This window comes from Telmatherina bonti, assembly GCF_933228915.1.
Source record: "Telmatherina bonti genome assembly, chromosome: 4".
Lineage (NCBI taxonomy): Eukaryota > Metazoa > Chordata > Actinopteri > Atheriniformes > Telmatherinidae > Telmatherina > Telmatherina bonti.
The window spans coordinates 6,850,465-6,871,843 of record NC_136622.1 but is presented as its reverse complement, the minus strand read 5'-3'; positions in this window follow the sequence as shown (position 1 = coordinate 6,871,843).

Sequence of the window (21,379 nt, the reverse complement as noted above, 5' to 3'; positions counted from 1 at the left end):
ATGCATCATGGGAGAGTTCCAAGGCCAAACCACGACTGACCACAAGAAACACAAAGACTCGTCTCACATCTGCCAAGAAACATCTGGATGATCCCCAAGACTTCTGGAAGAATATTCCTCGGACTGACGAGACAGAAGCTGAACTTTCTGGAAGGTGTGTGTCCGGCTACGTCTGGTGTGAAAATAAAACATCATACCAGCAGTCCAGCACGGTGGGGGGAGTGTGATGGTCTGCAGCTGCTTTGCTGCTTCAGGACCTGGACGGCTTGCTGTGATTGATGGAACCATAAACTCCACGTCTACCAGAACATCATGAAGGACGATGTTCCGCCATCAGTTCATCACCTCAAGCTCAAGCAGAGTTTGGTTCTGCAACAGGACGACCCGAAAGACGGCAGCAGGTCCACCTCTGAATGGCTTCCAAACAACAAAATAAAGGCTTTGGAGGCGGAGTCAAAGTTCAGACTGGAATCCATTTGCAACGCTGTGTAATGGGACCTTAAACAGGCAGTTCATGGTGGAAAAGCCTCCAATGAGGCCGAGTTACAACAGTTCTGTAGAGAAGAGTGGGACAGAACTCTTCCACATCTATCCATCCATCTATCGGTAATTTCTTCATGTGAGGAGACAGAATAAAACAGAACTGTCCAGAACGTCTGTGTGTACACGTGGTTTCTGCGTGACTTGAACATGCTTGACTGTGAAAAATCAACTCGACTGAACTCACAGCAGTTCCAGTTGTTTACATGACATGAAGAACTAAAAGTCCTGCAATAACATGGGGGTGTATAACTTATGATCATCTCAAACTACACCAGTTATTTGATATAAATATGTTTCTCCGTTTATGCAGGTTTTGTGTTTAATTTGAATACCAACACTACAAATATTTGCATTTCCTCAGGTGGCTGTTTGTGTTGTAGCTGCAGTGCAACACAAACAGTGATGACCAACAAGCAGTGATGACAATTTGCATAGCTGTTAGATGCTTTGACACGGTTACTTTTGAACCTTGTTTGTGTTCTGGCTGTCTGCCTGTGAAGAATCCTGTCACACCATATGTGTGTTGTTGATGCCAACTGGCTCTTTTTATTACGTCTTTCACGGCTGCCGCTCGGGCTACAACAACCTCCGTCAATCCGTAACACTCATATGTATACATCCGGTTCCGGTAACCCGGCTTTCAAAATAAGATTCACATTCAGTGAGTAGATTTAAACATTACATCTCCCTCGACAAAAAAAAGATAACAGAAATAACTTCTCATGTGTTTGGTTATGACGCAAACATTTAACCTCATGTTTGAAAATTTCCCTTCCATATGTTAAAAATAAACATTTCAACATTAGTTTAATATTTAAACAACTGAACATTAACAACAACAAAAAAGCATTAGTGTTATTCTTCTTTTGTTTTTGTTTTTTTTTCATTGCTGTTTAATTATAAGTCCATGACTTGCCTTGGTCTTATGGCACGGCCATATCGGGTGCAGTCAGGTGGCTTAATGTGTGCCAGTTTACCTGGTGGGACCTGAAGTGGTTGCACCCCTGATGCTGGCTCTAAATTAGCTGGAACACTAGAGCTGGGGTCCGATTGCAGTGGGGTGGGTGATTTTTCTTGTGGAGGTGTCGTCGGTTGCGTCTCAGGGTCTGTCCACTGCTGGTCTTTATGTGATAACTGTGTGGAGTTTCTGCTGGGCTGGCTGTGGCTGGCTGCCACTGGCCATCCTCTTGTTGGAGACGGATCGGTGCTCCAGCATGCAGCGGTGGCAGGGGCCTGGCAGTTTTGTTGTAATGTTGTCTCTGTCGAAGCTGGCATTCCTCTCTCCTTGCCTTAACTATGTTCTGTGGAGTCACACATGGTCGCAGCTGTTCTGGTGTTGTAGGTAAGATGGAGCGGAGTCTGCGGCTCATAAGGATTTAGGCTGGTGATTTCAGACTATCAATGGGAGGATTCCTGTACTCTAGAAGGGCAAGGTAAGGGTCCTTCTTGTCCTCTCCGGCTTTTGTGAGGATTCGCTTTGCAGTCCGAACTGTCTTTTCGGGCTTAGCCATTGCTCTGGGGGTAATGTGGGCTTGACGTTATGTGCTGAAAGCCCCATGCCTCTGCAAACTGCTGGAATTCACAGGAACTGTAGCATGGGCCGTTATCGCTCAAGACCCTTCTTGGGATGCCGTGTCTTGCGAATGCAGCTTTCGTCTTGTGGGTGATAGCGGCAAAGGTGGTGTTGGGAAGGTGCTCCATTTTGAAGTACCTGCTAAGGTGGTCACATATGACAATATAGTTTTCAGAATTCCAGAAGAATAAATCTGTGGACACGGTGTGCCACGGATTATCTGGGACAGTCATCGAGATCATGGGCTCCTTTTGGTTGGATGCATGGTGTGTTTGGCAAATGTCACATTTTGTTACCATCTCCTCTATCTGCTTGGTCATGTCTGGTCAGAACATTATGTCCCTGATGAGTGGAGGACATTTATTCCTTAATTCTGGCCAGTCTGTCTGAATAGCTCGTTAGAGAGCAGGCTGTAGCACATCATTTACTGTGGTTGTTTTGATGTCGTCAAGTCGGTCCGTACTCACTGGTGCTGTGCTGATGACAGTGTGCACTTGGGTTTCCATAGCTTCAGCTAGCGAGCTGTCCTCATCATCCACAGATTTTCTGGACAATGTATCTGCCACTGGGATTCCCTGGCCTGGTTTGTGGACGAGAGTTATGCTGTATTTCTGTAGGGCAAGCAGCATGCATTTCAGGCGTGGTGGTGAGAGGGCTAAGGGTTTCCGGTTTATGGCTTCCAGTGGCTTGTGGTCTGACTCCTGCATGATTGTTGCTCCCAAGCCACTTTTTGATGCATCCACTTGCAGGGTTACTTCTTTCTCAGGGTCAAAGTAGGCAAGTACTGGCCCTGGTTCAGCTGGGATGGTCTCTTTTATCTGCTGAAATGCTTTGTCATGTGTTTTGTTCCATTGGAACACTGTTTCCTGACGCAACAGGTCCCGGAGTGGTGCGCTTGTTTCTGCTAGCTTGGGGGAAAACCTGGCAAGGTGGTTCACCATACCAAGAAATGTTTCCAGCTCTGCCTCATTTTCTGGTGGCTGCATGTCCCTTATAGCCTTTACCTTGAGAGGATCGGGTTTCAGTCCATTAGCTGTGAGTCTGTGTCCAAAGAAACTCACCTCAGTGACGCAGATGCGACATTTATCTGGGTTCAGCTTTAAACCTCTTTCTCTGGTACAGGTGAGCATAGCTCTGAGGTTGCAGTCGTGCTCCTCCTTTGTTTTTCCAAAAACGATGATGTCGTCTACAATCCCAGCCACTCCCTGCAAGCCTTCGTAAATTTAATCTACCCTCCACTGGAACTCATCCTGTGCAGACACGATATCGAAAGGCAGTCTGAGAAAGCGATATCTGCCAAAGACAGTATTAAAAGTGGTGAGCAGTGATGACTCTTTACTCAGCTTCAGGCCCATTAGCCAGATCTTGCAGCGAGTATACTGAAATATTGTGCTCCAGCCAACTTGCTCATTACATCCTCGAGTGTAGGAAGGGGGTAATGCGGCCTCATTATAGCTTTGTTCAGAGGACGTGGATCCAGGCATATGCGTAGTTTTTGTGTCTTGGGTTTTTCACATATTACGAGTGCATTCACCCATTGAGTGGGCTCTGTTACTTTACGGATTATGTTGTCTCTTTCCATGTTTTTTAGCTCTTTTTTCAGACGATGTCTGAGTGCAAAAGGAACTCTCCTTGGCGGGCACGTCACTGGTGTTGCATTATGGTCTATTCTGAAACTGCACTCACCCGAGAATTCACCAATTCCTTTGAAGATGTCTGAGTACTCCTTCAGTATGTCGCACTCTCTGATTGGGGCTGTGACTGCATACACGACTTTGATAAGCCCTAGTGCTTTGCATGCTTTGTAGCCTAGAATGGGTGGGCCATTGCAGTCCACAATGTAGTACTGAACTGATATTGATCGGTCTTTGTATTTGCTTCCCAGGTTGCAGTAACCTCTCACTTTCAGTGCGCTTCCACCATAGCTATATAGTCTCTGCTTGTCCTTTAGCAGCACTGTGTTTGGCATGAGTTGGATGAAATCCTTTTCAGGTATAACACTTGTCTGTGCTCCAGTATCTAGCTTGAACGCCAGCTTTAGTCTGTTTGGTCCCGATTCGATGCTTGCGAATGCACAGTCCTCCTCATCTTATTCAGCTGCTGTAACAGTGTCCACAAACAGCTCCGTGTTGGAGTGGCTGAGCTCTTCAACAGTGTGTGCCTCCTTGTATCCTGTTCTGTATACAGTGTGGGGCTTAGATCTGCATGCTTTAGCAAAGTGGTTAAACTTTTTACACTTCAGGCATTGTTTCCCCTTTGCTGGACATTCAGGCACTACAAGGTTTAGTGGATACTCTGGAGCCTTCACTTGATCTTTTAGTATGCTTAGCATATTCTGGTTTTCCAGTCTTGCAACATATGGCATTTACTTCGTGGCTGTCGTTAGCCATAGCCTTTAGCTGAACTTGTGCTAGCTTGTGGGAGCGGGCTATGTCAACTGCTTTCTCTAACGTTAGCTCAGGGCCTTGGCTTAGCAGTTTTTCTCTTACTTTTGGGGAGTTGGTGCCAAAAACGATACGGTCTCTTACCATCTCATCACTTTTGTTGTAGTTACAGTCTTTAACGAGAAGTTTGAGCTCTGTGACAAAATGCTTGAAGGACTCACCGCCTCCTTGGGTTTTTTCATGGAATTTGTACCTGGCAAATATGGGGTTTGCCTTTGGGGTGAGGTACGCTGTAAATCCGTCGTAGTACGTTTTTAACGTTTTCGCTTCGTCCTCCGTAAGGTTCCACGTGTTGCTAATGTCCCGACCTTTGTCTCCGCTCATAACAATAGAAAACTACATTTCTGGTCCTCCGATCTCGGTTTGCGTGGTCCCATGAACATAAGGTCGACGCGTTGCTTGAAATGGCATCATGCGTCCAGCAGGTTGGATGATTTCCAGTCCAATCACGGGGTCGGAACTCCGTATGCTTTCATTTTTGTTTTTTCAGTAGCGGGTCAGTAGTCTATTCTCTGACACCATGTTGTGGCTGTCATGTAGTGCACATTAAAAACAAGCAGTGTGTGGACGTCCCGTTGCTAGCGTCTGACATGGTGCCATAAAGCAAAATGCTGTGTGTGGTTTCTCAGTCTCAGGGGGTTGCTGGGCAACGGCATCTGTTGCATAATGAATGTTAATGTGCCATTAAAACCAGTCAGAAACATATTTTTAAGATCAGAAAGTTACTTTGTGCTTCTTTCAAGGCAGTAACAGAACAAATCATTTAAATGCTGCTAAAAGATGAAAGGAGTCTGAATGTGTAAAGATGAAGTAGTTTTACAGCTTTTTAAATATGTTTTATGTAAATGGTAAGAAGGGTGTACCCTGCCTTTCCCCAAAGACTGCTGGTATAGACTCCAGCTTCCCCACAACCCGTAATGGGACTAAATGGTTAGGATGATGATGAATGAATGAATGAATGAATGAATGGTAAGTGCATCATGGTGAAATGAGGAGCCAGGCTTTTTACTTGGTGAAAAAGAATGGTGTCCCCTTTATTTAATTATGACAGCTTTGGGAAAAAACTGATTACCACAATTAAAGTGGTGATTTAATGTAAAAGTAAAGCAAATTTTGTAGGAAAACAATCAGTGTTATACATATCATGTAGCAATGGCCATGGTCAGAGTTGCCCTGATCAGCTCATAAAATGATAACAGACACATCAGCAAATTTCCCAAATTTCATACTGACTGCGATAAGAATTTATATGCAAAACACCCTTTCCTCTCCCTTTATCTCTTTCACTTTTCTTATGAGGTATTTTTTCTCCTTTCTCTTTCTGTCTTTCGTCTGTCCTCTCCGGTCCAGCAGTACAAATTCTACAATTCAAACAATAATACAAAATAAATATAGAAATAAAATAAAAATTCAGAAAGTCAAGGGGATCATTATATCTATAAAGCTTCCCTTGGCAGAGAAAATTTGCTCAGCAGAACATCCAGACCATCATTCTGCTGCCTAAATGCTGGACAAGACAAAAAAAAAAAAAAAGAATTTTTATGCAAAACAAACAGAAGTGGAGATAAGACCCAACCTTGGGGGATCCAGCGGATGACAAAACAATGTCAGATAATACACCATTTACTTTTACATGGCGATCGTTCTGTGAGGAAGTCCGGAAGCCAACAGATTGTGTTTGGAGAGGAGGTTGGCTACACTTATAAGCCATAGATGTACATACAGTTTCATGATAGCCATTACTGCGACGCTTTGAGATTTAAAACCTGATCCTAAATAAGCCAATCACCCACAGTGTCGTTGAGTGATAGTTTTTCTTTGGTCGACTGCTGACAATCTAAATACTAATCAGTAACACTCATCTGAGAAGCTTCATCAAGACTTAAACTGACATCTCCATGTAGGAAGGCTTTGTATTAGATACAGTGGTGTAGTCCAGGGTATACGCGGGTATATGGAGTATACCCACTTCTTTTTCAGTCAGCTGGCTTTTGCTTAGCATTGCTTAGGTGGGAGCAAACACCCCCTTTTGTGCCTGCCTCCCTTCTCAGTTACAGCCTTTGAGCCGGGCTGTAACACAGCATAGAGTATACCCACTTCTAAACTTGTAAACCCCCTGTGATGCTGCTTTTATAAATACAAACGTCCCTAAACTAAGCTAAGCTAAGGTTAGCGATGCTACACTGGTGCCGTTAGCCATCAGCTGCATTAACTTCAGCTTGAACATAGACATAATGAAGATATATGTACATAAGTCTATGAGCTTGTCTCTCACCAGCTCTATGTGCCAGTATCGGTTTAGTAATTTCACAACTCTTCCTCCCTGAAACCAAAGAGCAGAATTTATGTGACAATGTGCAAATATACTGGTGGATTTTTGGGGTGAACTAACTAGTCGTCTTACATGTCACTTTTTATGAAACAATGTCTTTCTGAGCTATTTTTCTTTTGTTTGTTTTGTTTTTTAAAACAAGGATGAAATATTTAGAGTACCCAGTTTGCAGGTGATTTAGTACGAGTGACTGTGTAAATAAGCGGGAGGTGCGAACGTGTTTGATCCTGTATTTAAACTCTAAAGAGCAGAAGAGCAACTCTGAATGCCCTTTGATGCTGAACGATTGAGATGCAGTTGCATAATCACTTGGGGGAACACTGTGCCACCTGACGCCTGAGACGTATTTAAACTTCAGTTGAGCTTTTGCACCTTTAGCTGGAGAGTGGAACAATGGGGATTGTTTGGGTTCTGCTTCTGTGTGTCCTGACCAGTCAGCTTGGCCAAGGTTCACTATATTGTTTTTCTTTTTTTTTTTTCTTTTTCTTGTTGTAATTGTTGACTGGTATTCAAAGACTTGCTGAAAATATACTTGCATTGCAATGCTTACAGGGTCATTAATGCCAGGTGGTCAAACAAACGGAGTAGATTAAATGCAGACTATAAGGAGAAATTATTTTTTATTAACTTCCTGCCTCTTGTATTGCAGCTCTTTCTCCAAATAAGATTTCTTTCAAGAAGACCATCTCATTCCTCCAGTCACTGAATTCCATGTGGAAGCAACCTGATGGGGGTAAGCAGTGTGTCTGCTGGTCGACATCTGCCATTACCTGGAGCCAAATGACCAAGCTGTTGCTTGTTGGTGGGCAACGACTCCTCTGCTGGCAACGCCACCTCAGCGGGCGACGACTCCTGTGCTGGCAACGCCACCTCGGCGGGCGACGACTCCTGTGCTGGCGACGCCACCTCGGCGGGCGACGACTCCTCTGCTGGCGACGCCACCTCGGCGGGCGACGACTCCTCTGCTGGCGACGCCACCTCGGCGGGCGACGACTCCTCTGCTGGCGACGCCACCTCGGCGGGCGACGACTCCTCTGCTGGCGACGCCACCTCGGCGGGCGACGACTCCTCTGCTGGCGACGCCACCTCGGCGGGCGACGACTCCTCTGCTGGCGACGCCACCTCGGCGGGCGACGACTCCTCTGCTGGCGACGCCACCTCGGCGGGCGACGACTCCTCTGCTGGCGACGCCACCTCGGCGGGCGACGACTCCTCTGCTGGCGACGCCACCTCGGCGGGCGACGACTCCTCTGCTGGCGACGCCACCTCAGCGGGCGACGACTCCTCTGCTGGCGACGCCACCTCGGCGGGCGACGACTCCTCTGCTGGCAACGCCACCTCGGCAGGCGACGACTCCTGTGCTGGCAACGCCACCTCGGCGGGCGACGACTCCTCTGCTGGCAACGCCACCTCGGCAGGCGACGACTCCTCTGCTGGCGACGCCACCTCAGCGGGCGACGACTCCTCTGCTGGCAACGCCACCTCGGCGGGCGACGACTCCTCTGCTGGCGACGCCACCTCGGCAGGCGACGACTCCTGTGCTGGCAACGCCACCTCGGCGGGCGACGACTCCTGTGCTGGCGACGCCACCTCGGCGGGCGACGACTCCTCTGCTGGCGATGCCACCTCGGCAGGCGACGACTCCTGTGCTGGCGACGCCACCTCGGCGGGCGATGACTCCTCTGCTGGCAACGCCACCTCGGCAGGCGACGACTCCTCTGCTGGCGACGCCACCTCGGCGGGCGATGACTCCTCTGCTGGCAACGCCACCTCGGCAGGCGACGACTCCTCTGCTGACGACGCCACCTCGGCAGGCGACGACTCCTCTGCTGGCGACGCCACCTCGGCGGGCGATGACTCCTGTGCTGGCAACGCCACCTCGGCAGGCGACGACTCCTCTGCTGGCGACGCCACCTCGGCGGGCGATGACTCCTCTGCTGGCAACGCCACCTCGGCAGGCGACGACTCCTCTGCTGGCGACGCCACCTCGGCAGGCGACGACTCCTCTGCTGGCGACGCCACCTCGGCGGGCGATGACTCCTGTGCTGGCAACGCCACCTCGGCGGGCGATGACTCCTCTGCTGGCGATGCCACCTCGGCGGGCGACGACTCCTCTGCCATGTGAGGCTTTGGTTAATAAAATCAAGTTTACTTACACTTTGGTCATGCATCCTTCCGGTGTCTTTATTTTTTTATTTATTTTTTCATGGATGATCTAGGACGATTAACTCCACTGCTGACTCTTCATGGCGAGTTTCAACAACGCCACAAGTTTCATTCGGAGTGGGTTTTATGTGTTTAAAAGTGGGGCAAACAATTTGAATGTAGCGCCATCTCTTAGCTCCTCCCCCTCCAATCTGAGACATACGCAGCTGCCTGCGCCACACTACACCCCTCCCACTCCCCCAAACATGCACATCACAGCCTTTTTCCATATTTCGTAGGAGAAAGCAAACCAAGCCACGTCTGAAGTCCTGCGTTTTCTCCAGTGTTCCAGCTGAGCAGCACAGGTAATTGCATGTCACCGATCAGACATGCAGTGGACATATCAGCGGGAAAGATTTCCCGACCCTCCCGCTAACCAGCCGAGTAAATTGTTGGTGGAAAAAGCTGTGAATAAAAAAAAAGCCTTGGATCATGCAAGGAGCAAAACCAGAGGGGAGGGGCCAAGACAGGGCACCACTTTCACATCCTGCTAGCTCCCCAACATCACCTAGCCTGGCTTTAAGCGCTGGATGTTGCTGCTTGGAATAGATCTACAGATGAATCTCTCCAACACCAGCTGGATCACTTGTCATAATCCAGTCATATAGCGGTGTAAAGATGGAGCCAAAAGTTGTGCAAATTGTTGCACGTAAGACGGGTTAAAACTGATCAAAATTAAAGTATTTTACACAGATGACAAAGCTGATAGCAGAACTGCAGGAGTCAAATAAGAAATATAAGGTCTTTAAAAACTAGATTTTAAAAAAAAAAAAAAAAAAAAAAAGCTTATTTTGTTCATGATTTTCTACTGTATTGGGAATACTTGTTACAAAGTATAGTTTATGTAAATATTTGAGTTTGATAATTGCAAACAACCAGCAGAGTTCAGAAAGTTACAGTTCAAAAGTAACCGTGTCAAAGCATCTTCCCAACAGCCATGCAAATTGTCATCACTGCTTGTTGGTCATCACTGTTTGTGTTGCACTGCAGCTACAACACAAACAGCCACCTGAGGAAATGCAAATATTTGTAGTGTTGGTATTCAAATTAAACACAAAACCTGCATAAACGGAGAAACATATTTATATCAAATAACTGGTGTAGTTTGAGATGATCATAAGTTATACACCCCCATGTTATTGCAGGACTTTTAGTTCTTCATGTCATGTAAACAACTGGAACTGCTGTGAGTTCAGTCGAGTTGATTTTTCACAGTCAAGCATGTTCAAGTCACGCAGAAACCACGTGTACACACAGACGTTCTGGACAGTTCTGTTTTATTCTGTCTCCTCACATGAAGAAATTACCGATAGATGGATGGATAGATGTGGAAGAGTTCTGTCCCACTCTTCTCTACAGAACTGTTGTAACTCGGCCTCATTGGAGGCTTTTCCACCATGAACTGCCTGTTTAAGGTCCCATTACACAGCGTTGCAAATGGATTCCAGTCTGAACTTTGACTCCGCCTCCAAAGCCTTTATTTTGTTGTTTGGAAGCCATTCAGAGGTGGACCTGCTGCCGTCTTTCGGGTCGTCCTGTTGCAGAACCAAACTCTGCTTGAGCTTGAGGTGATGAACTGATGGCGGAACATCGTCCTTCATGATGTTCTGGTAGACGTGAAGTTTATGGTTCCATCAATCACAGCAAGCCGTCCAGGTCCTGAAGCAGCAAAGCAGCTGCAGACCATCACACTCCCCCCACCGTGCTGGACTGCTGGTATGATGTTTTATTTTCACACCAGACGTAGCCGGACACACACCTTCCAGAAAGTTCAGCTTCTGTCTCGTCAGTCCGAGGAATATTCTTCCAGAAGTCTTGGGGATCATCCAGATGTTTCTTGGCAGATGTGAGACGAGTCTTTGTGTTTCTTGTGGTCAGTCGTGGTTTGGCCTTGGAACTCTCCCATGATGCATTTCAGTCCAGTCTCTTTCCATTGTTGAATCATGAACTCTGACCCAAACTGAGGCAGATGAGGCCGGCAGTTCTTTACATGTTGTTCTGGGTTCTTCTGTGACTCCTGGAGGAGTCGTCGTCGTGCTGTTGGAGTCGTGTTGGCAGGCTGACCGCCTCCAGGAAGGCTTGTTCCCAGTTGTCTCCATGTGTGGGTAATGGGTCTGACTGGTTGGCTGGAGTCCTAAAGCATCAGAAACGGCTTGTAACCTTTCCAAACTGTCAGATTTCAGTCACTTTGTTTCTCTCTTGTTCTTGAATGTCTCACTTGTTCTTGAATGTCTCTGCATGGCGGCTTGATGTGTTTCTCTTCCAGCCTGCTTCACTTCCTCACACAGCTTCTGTTTAAGTCATCTCTTCATTGGTCAGGTCTGGCAGTAGCTTTTTTTCCTTAATAAAAACAAACCACATTTTAATAACTGCATTTTGTATTTCCTCGGGTTATGTTAGTCGAAAAGGAACATACACTATTCACAAAAAGTTAGGGATATTCAGCTTTTGGGTGAAATTTCACAACAAGCCTAAAATGCATTCAAACCTGTACAGGTGAACTTAATGTGATCTTCTCTAAGCTTTTAAATGCACATGTCCAACTGTTAAATGTTTCAATAAATTTTGCACAAGTTGCTGTTCTCTAACAAGGAGCTTAACGGCAAAAATCACGGCAGGTGTGTGATCCTTGAATTGACCAATAAATGTCCTGGTTCAATTAGAGCTGGTGTTTAAACAGTTGTCCTCATCATGCTGTTCACATTTTGACATCATGAGACCAAGACGACACCTAACAATGGAACAACAGTCCCTTGCCACTGCCATGCTTCAAACAGGACGTTCTCAGACAGAAGTGGCCACTGAGCTTGGAGTGTCACAGAGTGTCATCAGCAGGTTGCAACAGAGATATGGAGAGACTGGAAGAGTCACAGAAAGGCCTAGAAGTGGACGTCCTTTGGCCACATCCCGTGCTGATGACCGCTACATTGTGAACACTGCCCTGAGAAACCGGATGATGAATGCCACTCAACTCCAGGCACGTTTAAGAGAGGTGAGAGGCACCCAAGTGTCACGTCAGACCATTCCAAACCGTTTCCATCAGCTGGTCTGCGTGCTAGACGACCTGCACGGGTACCTGACCACACCACCAGGCACAGGCATCATCGTCTTGCATGGGCCAGGGAGCATTTACGCTGGACGAGGAACCAGTGGGCCTCAGTGCTGTTCTCTGATGAAAGTCGATTCACACTGAGCAGAAATGATGGCCGGCAACGATGTTGGAGACGTCAGGGAGAGCGCTATGCATCAGCCACTGTTGTCACCAGGCCAGCTTTTGGTGGTGGCAGTGTTACAGTGTGGGCAGGGGTGTCCACTTGGTACAGAACTGCCCTACACTTTGTGAATGGTACAGTGACAAGCCCATACTACCTGAATAACATCATTAATCCAGTGATTGTGCCCCTACATGAACAGCACAGGCCTAATTTCATCTTCATGGACGACAATGCTCCTGCTCATCGAGGCCGCATCATCAGGGAACGGCTGTTGGAGACTGGTGGACCTCAAATGGAATGGCCTGCACTCTCTCCAGACCTGAATCCCATTGAAAACCTGTGGGATCAGCTGAGCCGTCGTGTAGAGGCTCGAGACCCTGCACCCCAGAACCTCAATGACCTGAGGGCTGCCCTTCAAGAAGAGTGGGATGCCATGCCTCAGCAGGCAATAACTTGCCTTGTGAACAGCATGAGACGTCGTTGTCAAGCTGTAATTGATGCTCAAGGGCACATGACCAGATATTGAGACGTTCACATTTTTTGTTGTGGTGTAACTACCATTGTTGTTACCTTTTGTGTTGAATGAATTTTTTGAGATGAGGAAATCAGTAGTGCATCCTTCTACTTAAATGTCTAGCTTTTATGATATTATATCACTGTAGCATGAACATATTGCATTTTCCATAAATTTCACCTGAAAGCCAAATATCCCTAACTTTTTGTGAGTAGTGTATGTGTGATGATGTGAAACTTTTACCGCGGCCACAGGGGGCTCTAGCGGGGGCTTTTTGATACTATTATTAGAAAGATCTTTTCATAAATTGGATTATTAGCTGGAATAACGTAAATTATATCATAAATGTGTTTCAACTAAATCATATTAAAACAACCACTAATAATGTATTCAAATGTTTACCTTGCTGTTATTATTTCAAATCAATACACACCCAGTGAGGCGACGATACCTCGTGATGTTTTCCATCAAATTAAAGCAAGAAATAACTGTTTTCATCAACTCCATGATTTTGTCTTTAAGCTCTACATCCTGGTTATTTCTCAGTCAGGTTCGTCAGGGTGTCGCTCTGATATGTAAACTCATAATTGATCATCACTTCGGTTACAGTTTAAACTGTGTTAACGCCCATGTTTTTACTGAGTGTTTCTCATCAATACTGTGATAATATTTATTTTTGATGGTCTATCATCACATGCATGCTTATAAAAGCAAAAGGGTAATTTATAAAGACAGACTTGTCTTTTCCAAGTCATCCTGTTAGCAGCTGCTGATTCTTCCTCGTCACGTTGTCACAGCAAGGTAAAGGTTTCTGTTGTTGGGTTTAACGGGCGTATTGGCTGTAAACGTGGAGACAAGTCCCTACAGAAGCTCATAGCATCAGGCAATGCCTGTCTGTCAGGATTTTTAACAAACATATTTAAGTCAGATCCTCTTTCTGTGAGCAGGTTGTGTGAATGAACTGTCATTTTTCCACAGATGGCGTCTCGTCTTCTTTGGCTCTTCTGTGGACTGCTGATTGGAGCAGACCTAAGTCAGGTTGGAACTTGATCCTGATTCTTTTAGTTATACACTTTTTGCTTTGATTTGTTTATCAAATTACTTGATGACAAGTCCTATTTTATATTTTATGCTTTTTCTTCAATCAAAGATCTTGTTTCTAGCAGCAGGCTGTTGAATAGAAAACTTTAACCAATAACATAAATGATTATGTTAAAAAGAGAATTAAGCTCATGCAGTATTTGTTACTGATACATTGTTCTTTGTATCCACAGAGTGTTTGTGTTCGACAAGGTTAGTGTTTGTTTTTTTCTACAGATGGAATCCAGTAAAGAACAAGAGCCAATAAAATTATCAAGCATTTTGAATTTGTCTGTAATTTTATGAAGCCATTTCCAACATATTTCAATGCTCCCGGCTTCATCATTATCAGAATTTTACAGAATTTTGATTGCATTTAGATTTATAAAGATTTAGGTGAAGAAATGTTAATAAATGACTTTATTTCTTTGTTGGCCCCTCTGATGTTCCCATCGCTGTGCAGCCTGCCCTTCCGGATGGACGCAGTATGGAAGTTTCTGCTACCTGTTTCAAAACACTGAAACGGACTGGGCTTCTGCTGAGGTACGACAGCTTTAGTTTTGCAAATGAACAGATTTACGACTTTTTGACTTCATCGGTACCAAACAGTTGCAACATTTTTATCCACCAACATCCACGTTAGACGGGTTAGATGTCCTGACATCAGGCTGTTTTACAGGATTTACTTTCCTTCCATTCAGTGTAGATCATGTTTCTTGTACTGGGGAGAGAAAACCTGCAACTGGGGTGTAAACTGGTATAAACAGTGGACATTAGTGCTGCTGACGTGATGAGTTAGTTAGTTTTCTGTCTTCCCCTGCAGCGTTACTGCATTTCTCAGCAAGGAAATCTGGCTTCCATCCAAAGCAATGCAGTGTATACCTTCCTGACAAATCTCATCTACAGCAGAGCAAGTTCCCACAAACGAACCTGGGTTGGAGGTCATGATGCTGTAAAGGTGAGACTTTAACTGATGAGGTAAGCTGCTATATGCTGTTTACAGGGATGTTTTCAGTGGGATTAGTCCCAAACGCAGGGAGTGGAACCGCTGCTGCATCATGGTGTCTTTAGCAATAAAACCTCTTTTCATCATTTTCAACTGTTAATAATTAAAGCAAAATTCTTAAAAATTAAGACGGTAAAAAAGATTTTGGTTCTGTTTCTGCTGGGTGATAAAATATACCAGCAACTTGAGAATAAACCTTTTCCTGTATTTTTTTTCCCTGGCTTATGTAAAGTAGCCACGTAGCGTTACTTTGGGCTTTTCGACAATTTTTCAAAGCTTTTCTCCTCATTTTCATTCCTAAAACTGTGAAACTTGCAGTTTTTTGTTCCATACCGCGCCATCTTTACTGAAAATGACCTGGTCATGACCCCCACGTCACGTCCGCGGACACATAAACGTAAAAAAACGTGTTTCCATTACACTTTTGTAATATATTTCTATATCAAAACATCTGAAAAACCACCTGGTGAGTGTCAAAACCTTTTAGCTATATTTCAGTATTTTTTTCAATGTGTGTCCATTATCAGTTTTTTTTTATTTCAATATTTGCTTTTTGTGCAATTCTAGGTGTCATGGAAACGCACGACATCATAGAGTCAGTCATTCAGTCAGTTACCTGGACGACAGGAAAATACCAGCAGATAAGAGAGCTCACTGAAAAGTTCAGTTTTAAAACACCAGAAAATAGATGATATGAAACGAAATGAATAAACAGTCCAGCTGACGACGAGGTCCCCCCCCCCTCGCTCCGGAGGGGGGTCGCGTTGGGTCGGCTATCTTCTGTTTGGGTCTGAGAACCAGTTCAGTTCTGAGTCCAGCTGCTAGAGTTGGACTGAGGAATCAGAAAGTTTGATCCCTCTGTCCTCATATCAACCTCATCCTGTTGCCATGGAGATCACCACGCGGAAACCTGGACATGGATCTAACTGGTGATGACGACGGTGATGAGAAAATTATTATCGTTATTATTAATATCAACTATTAATATTGATGACATGAAATTTCATTTATAAAGTACTTTTCATGCAACAAAGTGTTTTACGTAATAAAAGAAAAATCTGCATGTTAAAATAAAGCTTTCACACACCAACGGACACAACACAGCGATCTCCTCAACACACACACATGAAAATAAAATCCCAAAAGCAGAACATCTGGCTCGACGCTGCTGTGAGAAAACGACCTCCTGGCAGTCCACGGTTGAAAGTTCTACATGGTCTGCCTGGTTGCAAATAAGGAAATGTGTTTCTACGTCTCTGGCAGGACGGTGTGTGGCTGTGGAGCGATGGGTCAAGGTTCACCTTCAGCTCCTGGGCCAAAGGAGAACCAAACAACAATGGTGGGCGGGAAAGTTGCATGGAGATGAACCTCAGAGGTAGAGATGAGTAAATGTCCTGTTGATGACTGTTTCAGAGGTCAAACACATTGCAGGTTGTTTAACTAAATGATTCAGTTGTGTGATGATATTAGATTTTTTCCCCATTCTTCGTTACATCTCAAGGTCTCGTTGTTTAAGATCAAATATTCTCTTTTTAAAGATGAAATCTGTTTTTGTTATGTTAAACTAAAGTAAATACACTAAATGTTTGTTTGTAATTTCTCTTCTCAGGACAATATTCCGCCAACGATGAAAGGTGCAGCAGCAGAAGATCCTTTATCTGTCAGAGACGTGTGCAGTAGTGCATCGTCTCCTGACACCGTGATGTCACATCGTTTCCACTGACGTCACTAACATGTCTGCTAAAAGATACTTTCATAAATCTGATTTCACATCAGTCTGAATCAATCATACAAATAAAAGCATATTAAAAGGTTTCACTTGTTTATATCATTTTATTGTTTCCATAATTTCTGGATTTAAATAGAAAACATTGAATAAAATTACAATTTAGACATGAAGTGAAGACGTTGTCACTTTAAAAGAATTTCACACAAACAACATGAAACATTTATAATATGTGTTTAATATCATTTTAATCATTACATGTTGGGGCTGCATGGTGGGGTAATGGCTCGTACTGCTGCCCCACAGCGAGCAGCTGGTTCCAGTCTCAGCTGGGGAGGACTTTGCATGTTTTCCCCACATATGTGTGGGTTCTTCCTCTGTACAAACTGGAAATTAATGGGTTTTTTTTTATTACAAAACAAATATCACTGAATAGTTGTGGGTCATTAGCAAATTAAACAGACAGTGTGGCTGTTTCAGGCCACAGCGACACAAACATAACTGCTAGAACATAACAATGTTCGGTAAAAACGGATTGAAAAGGATTTTGAAAACATGTTTTTATTAATTCAGAGTCTTATTTATTCTTTTTAAAGAGTGAAAGGAGAGAAACATGAAAAAGATCAATTAATTTCACGTTGTTAACGCGATCTGTCCAGCAGGTGGCAGCAGAGTTCTCTGCTTCTGCAGCCTCGTGGAGAATAAAGTTCACTGTTTCAGAAACAGGCTGAAAGGACTCATGTAGAGTAAATGTTTATTTCCTCCCCCAAGGAGGTCATGTTTGTATCTGTTTGTTTGTCTGCTTGTGTTAAAAAAAAACCTCTCAAAGTTATGGACGGATTTTAATTAAATTTTCAGGAGTTGTTGGAAATGTCCAGGGACTTTTACAGGGATTCTTTGACACTGTGAGATAGGGCTATTTTCAACATTTCTGCACTTAACTCCAATAAAAATGGTCGGAGCACTTAGAAAAAAACACAGGACAAACTTCCAGCAGGTTGTAAAATATATCGAAGACGGATCCAGGTAGAAGAATCTTTCTGGATACTGTGATCCAGAATATGACAAAATACGGGGCCTTTGGACTTTTCATCATAGGAAGAGAAGAAATAATTACAGTATGAGGACTACTGTGGCCCTTGGTGGAGGTTTGCGCTTTTAACCTAAAATACATATATTTCATCTTCTCAATTGGAGAGTTCTTTATATACCAAAAAGACTTCCTACGTGGAGATGTCTGTTTTAGCCTTTATGACAAAAAAACTGATCCAGAAAGCCGCTTCTGTGCTTGGAGTAACTCTGGAGCCGCTGGAGCTGATTGTCCAAAGAAGAATGCTGCACAAGCTGATGAAGATGATGGAGGATTCTTCACACCCTCTCCACAACACAGTGATGAAACAACAAAGTGTGTTCAGTGAGAGGCTTCTTCAGGTCCCATGTAAGACTGAAAGATACAGAAGATCATTCCTCCCAGCAGCCATCAGCCTCCGGAACAAGACCTCCTCTAGTTTATTATCTACTGCAATATTGAATTTCCCTTTGGAGATTAATAAAGTATTTTTCTATTCATTTCAGGGGTGTGACTAAAGCAAAACTGTCCATCAATGGTAATAATGTTGGCTTCAGATTAGGTTTTAAATCTCAAAGCGCCTCATAACGGTCACCATGAAGCTTGTGATCTGATGTACGATGCACCCAGCTCCACACATTCATCCCCAGATGTGTGTGTGTGTGTGTGTGTGTGTGAAATCACATCACTGAAGTTTGTGAGAAAACAGTTAAAACCTTTTACATCTTAACCGAATTTCAAATGTTCTTAACTTGTTAACTTGCATGTTATCAGAAAAAAATCAATTTTAGCTAAAACAAAAACTAAAAACAGAAATCAAAACCTGTTACTCGAATAAAATCATGAAACACAAGTAGTAAAAGATTATAAGGTGTTTGTTTCAAGCTCTGCAGAGGTAAACTAGAACAACATTACTGAAATTTGAATTTTCTTATTGATTTATGGTTAAACAAAGGGAAAATAACGGAAGAAATCGCTGATTTTTTGTCCTGTAATACTTTATTCTCGGCTCCGGAACACATAAAGGCTGATCCGTTGGTTTGTAGGAAAGAACTGGTATTATTACTTAATTAAATGTGATATAAATTGTTTTTTTTGTCACACCGTCTGTTTCACATACAGAGGCAGCAAAATGATCACCACAGTTGTTGTTTTCATTATTATTAATAAATAATTTTACAACATCTGTATGTAAAGTTAAAATGCACAAATCATCGCTGCTTGCTATAATCAGGGGTGTCCAATGTGGGTCCTCAAGGGCCGTTGTTCTGCAGGTTTTCCATGAATCCCTGCTCCAACACTTGCTTTGGCAAATGTCACATTTTGTTACCATCTCCTCTATCTGCTTGGTCATGTCTGGTCAGAACATTATGTCCCTGGCTCTTTGTTTACTCTCCTCTATGCCAAAATGTCCAGTATGTATGCGTTGTAGCATATCTTGTCTGAGTTTGTGAGGAATTATGATCTTTTCACCTTTCAGGACGATGCCGTCTGCTTCAGCAATCTCACAGCGGTGGTTCCAGAACTCACTGATGAGTGGAGGACATTTATTCCTTAATTCTGGCCAGTCTGTCTGAATAGCTCGTTAGAGAGCAGGCTGTAGCACATCATTTACTGTGGTTGTTTTGATGTCGTCAAGTCGGTCCGTACTCACTGGTGCTGTGCTGATGACAGTGTGCACTTGGGTTTCCATAGCTTCAGCTAGCGAGCTGTCCTCATCATCCACAGATTTTCTGGACAATGTATCCGCCACTGGGATTCCCTGGCCTGGTTTGTGGACGAGAGTTATGCTGTATTTCTGTAGGGCAAGCAGCATGCATTTCAGGCGTGGTGGTGAGAGGGCTAAGGGTTTCCGGTTTATGGCTTCCAGTGGCTTGTGGTCTGACTCCTGCATGATTGTTGCTCCCAAGCCACTTTTTGATGCATCCACTTGCAGGGTTACTTCTTTCTCAGGGTCAAAGTAGGCAAGTACTGGCCCTGGTTCAGCTGGGATGGTCTCTTTTATCTGCTGAAATGCTTTGTCATGTGTTTTGTTCCATTGGAACACTGTTTCCTGACGCAACAGGTCCAGGAGTGGTGCGCTTGTTTCTGCTAGCTTGGGGGAAAACCTGGCAAGGTGGTTCACCATACCAAGAAATGTTTCCAGCTCTGCCTCATTTTCTGGTGGCTGCATGTCCCTTATAGCCTTTACCTTGAGAGGATCGGGTTTCAGTCCATTAGCTGTGAGTCTGTGTCCAAAGAAACTCACCTCAGTGACGCAGATGCGACATTTATCTGGGTTCAGCTTTAAACCTCTTTCTCTGGTACGGGTGAGCATAGCTCTGAGGTTGCAGTCGTGCTCCTCCTTTGTTTTTCCAAAAACGATGATGTCGTCTACAATCCCAGCCACTCCCTGCAAGCCTTCGTAAGTTTAATCTACCCTCCACTGGAACTCATCCTGTGCAGACACGATATCGAAGGGCAGTCTGAGAAAGCGATATCTGCCAAAGACAGTATTAAAAGTGGTGAGCAGTGATGACTCTTTACTCAGCTTCAGGCCCATTAGCCAGATCTTGCAGCGAGTATACTGAAATATTGTGCTCCAGCCAACTTGCTCATTACATCCTCGAGTGTAGGAAGGGGGTAATGCGGCCTCATTATAGCTTTGTTCAGAGGACGTGGATCCAGGCATATGCGTAGTTTTTGTGTCTTGGGTTTTTCACATATTACGAGTGCATTCACCCATTGAGTGGGCTCTGTTACTTTACGGATTATGTTGTCTCTTTCCATGTTTTTTAGCTCTTTTTTCAGACGATGTCTGAGTGCAAAAGGAACTCTCCTTGGCGGGCACGTCACTGGTGTTGCATTATGGTCTATTCTGAAACTGCACTCACCCGAGAATTCACCAATTCCTTTGAAGATGTCTGAGTACTCCTTCAGTATGTCACACTCTCTGATTGGGGCTGTGACTGCATACACGACTAGTGCTTTGCATGCTTTGTAGCCTAGAATGGGTGGGCCATTGCAGTCCACAATGTAGTACTGAACTGATATTGATCGGTCTTTGTATTTGCTTCCCAGGTTGCAGTAACCTCTCACTTTCAGTGCGCTTCCACCATAGCTATATAGTCTCTGCTTGTCCTTTAGCAGCACTGTGTTTGGCATGAGTTGGATGAAATCCTTTTCAGGTATAACACTTGTCTGTGCTCCAGTATCTAGCTTGAACGCCAGCTTTAGTCTGTTTGGTCCCGATTCGATGCTTGCGAATGCACAGTCCTCCTCATCTTATTCAGCTGCTGTAACAGTGTCCACAAACAGCTCCGTGTTGGAGTGGCTGAGCTCTTCAACAGTGTGTGCCTCCTTGTATCCTGTTCTGTATACAGTGTGGGGCTTAGATCTGCATGCTTTAGCAAAGTGGTTAAACTTTTTACACTTCAGGCATTGTTTCCCCTTTGCTGGACATTCAGGCACTACAAGGTTTAGTGGATACTCTGGAGCCTTCACTTGATCTTTTAGTATGCTTAGCATATTCTGGTTTTCCAGTCTTGCAACATATGGCATTTACTTCGTGGCTGTCGTTAGCCATAGCCTTTAGCTGAACTTGTGCTAGCTTGTGGGAGCGGGCTATGTCAACTGCTTTCTCTAACGTTAGCTCAGGGCCTTGGCTTAGCAGTTTTTCTCTTACTTTTGGGG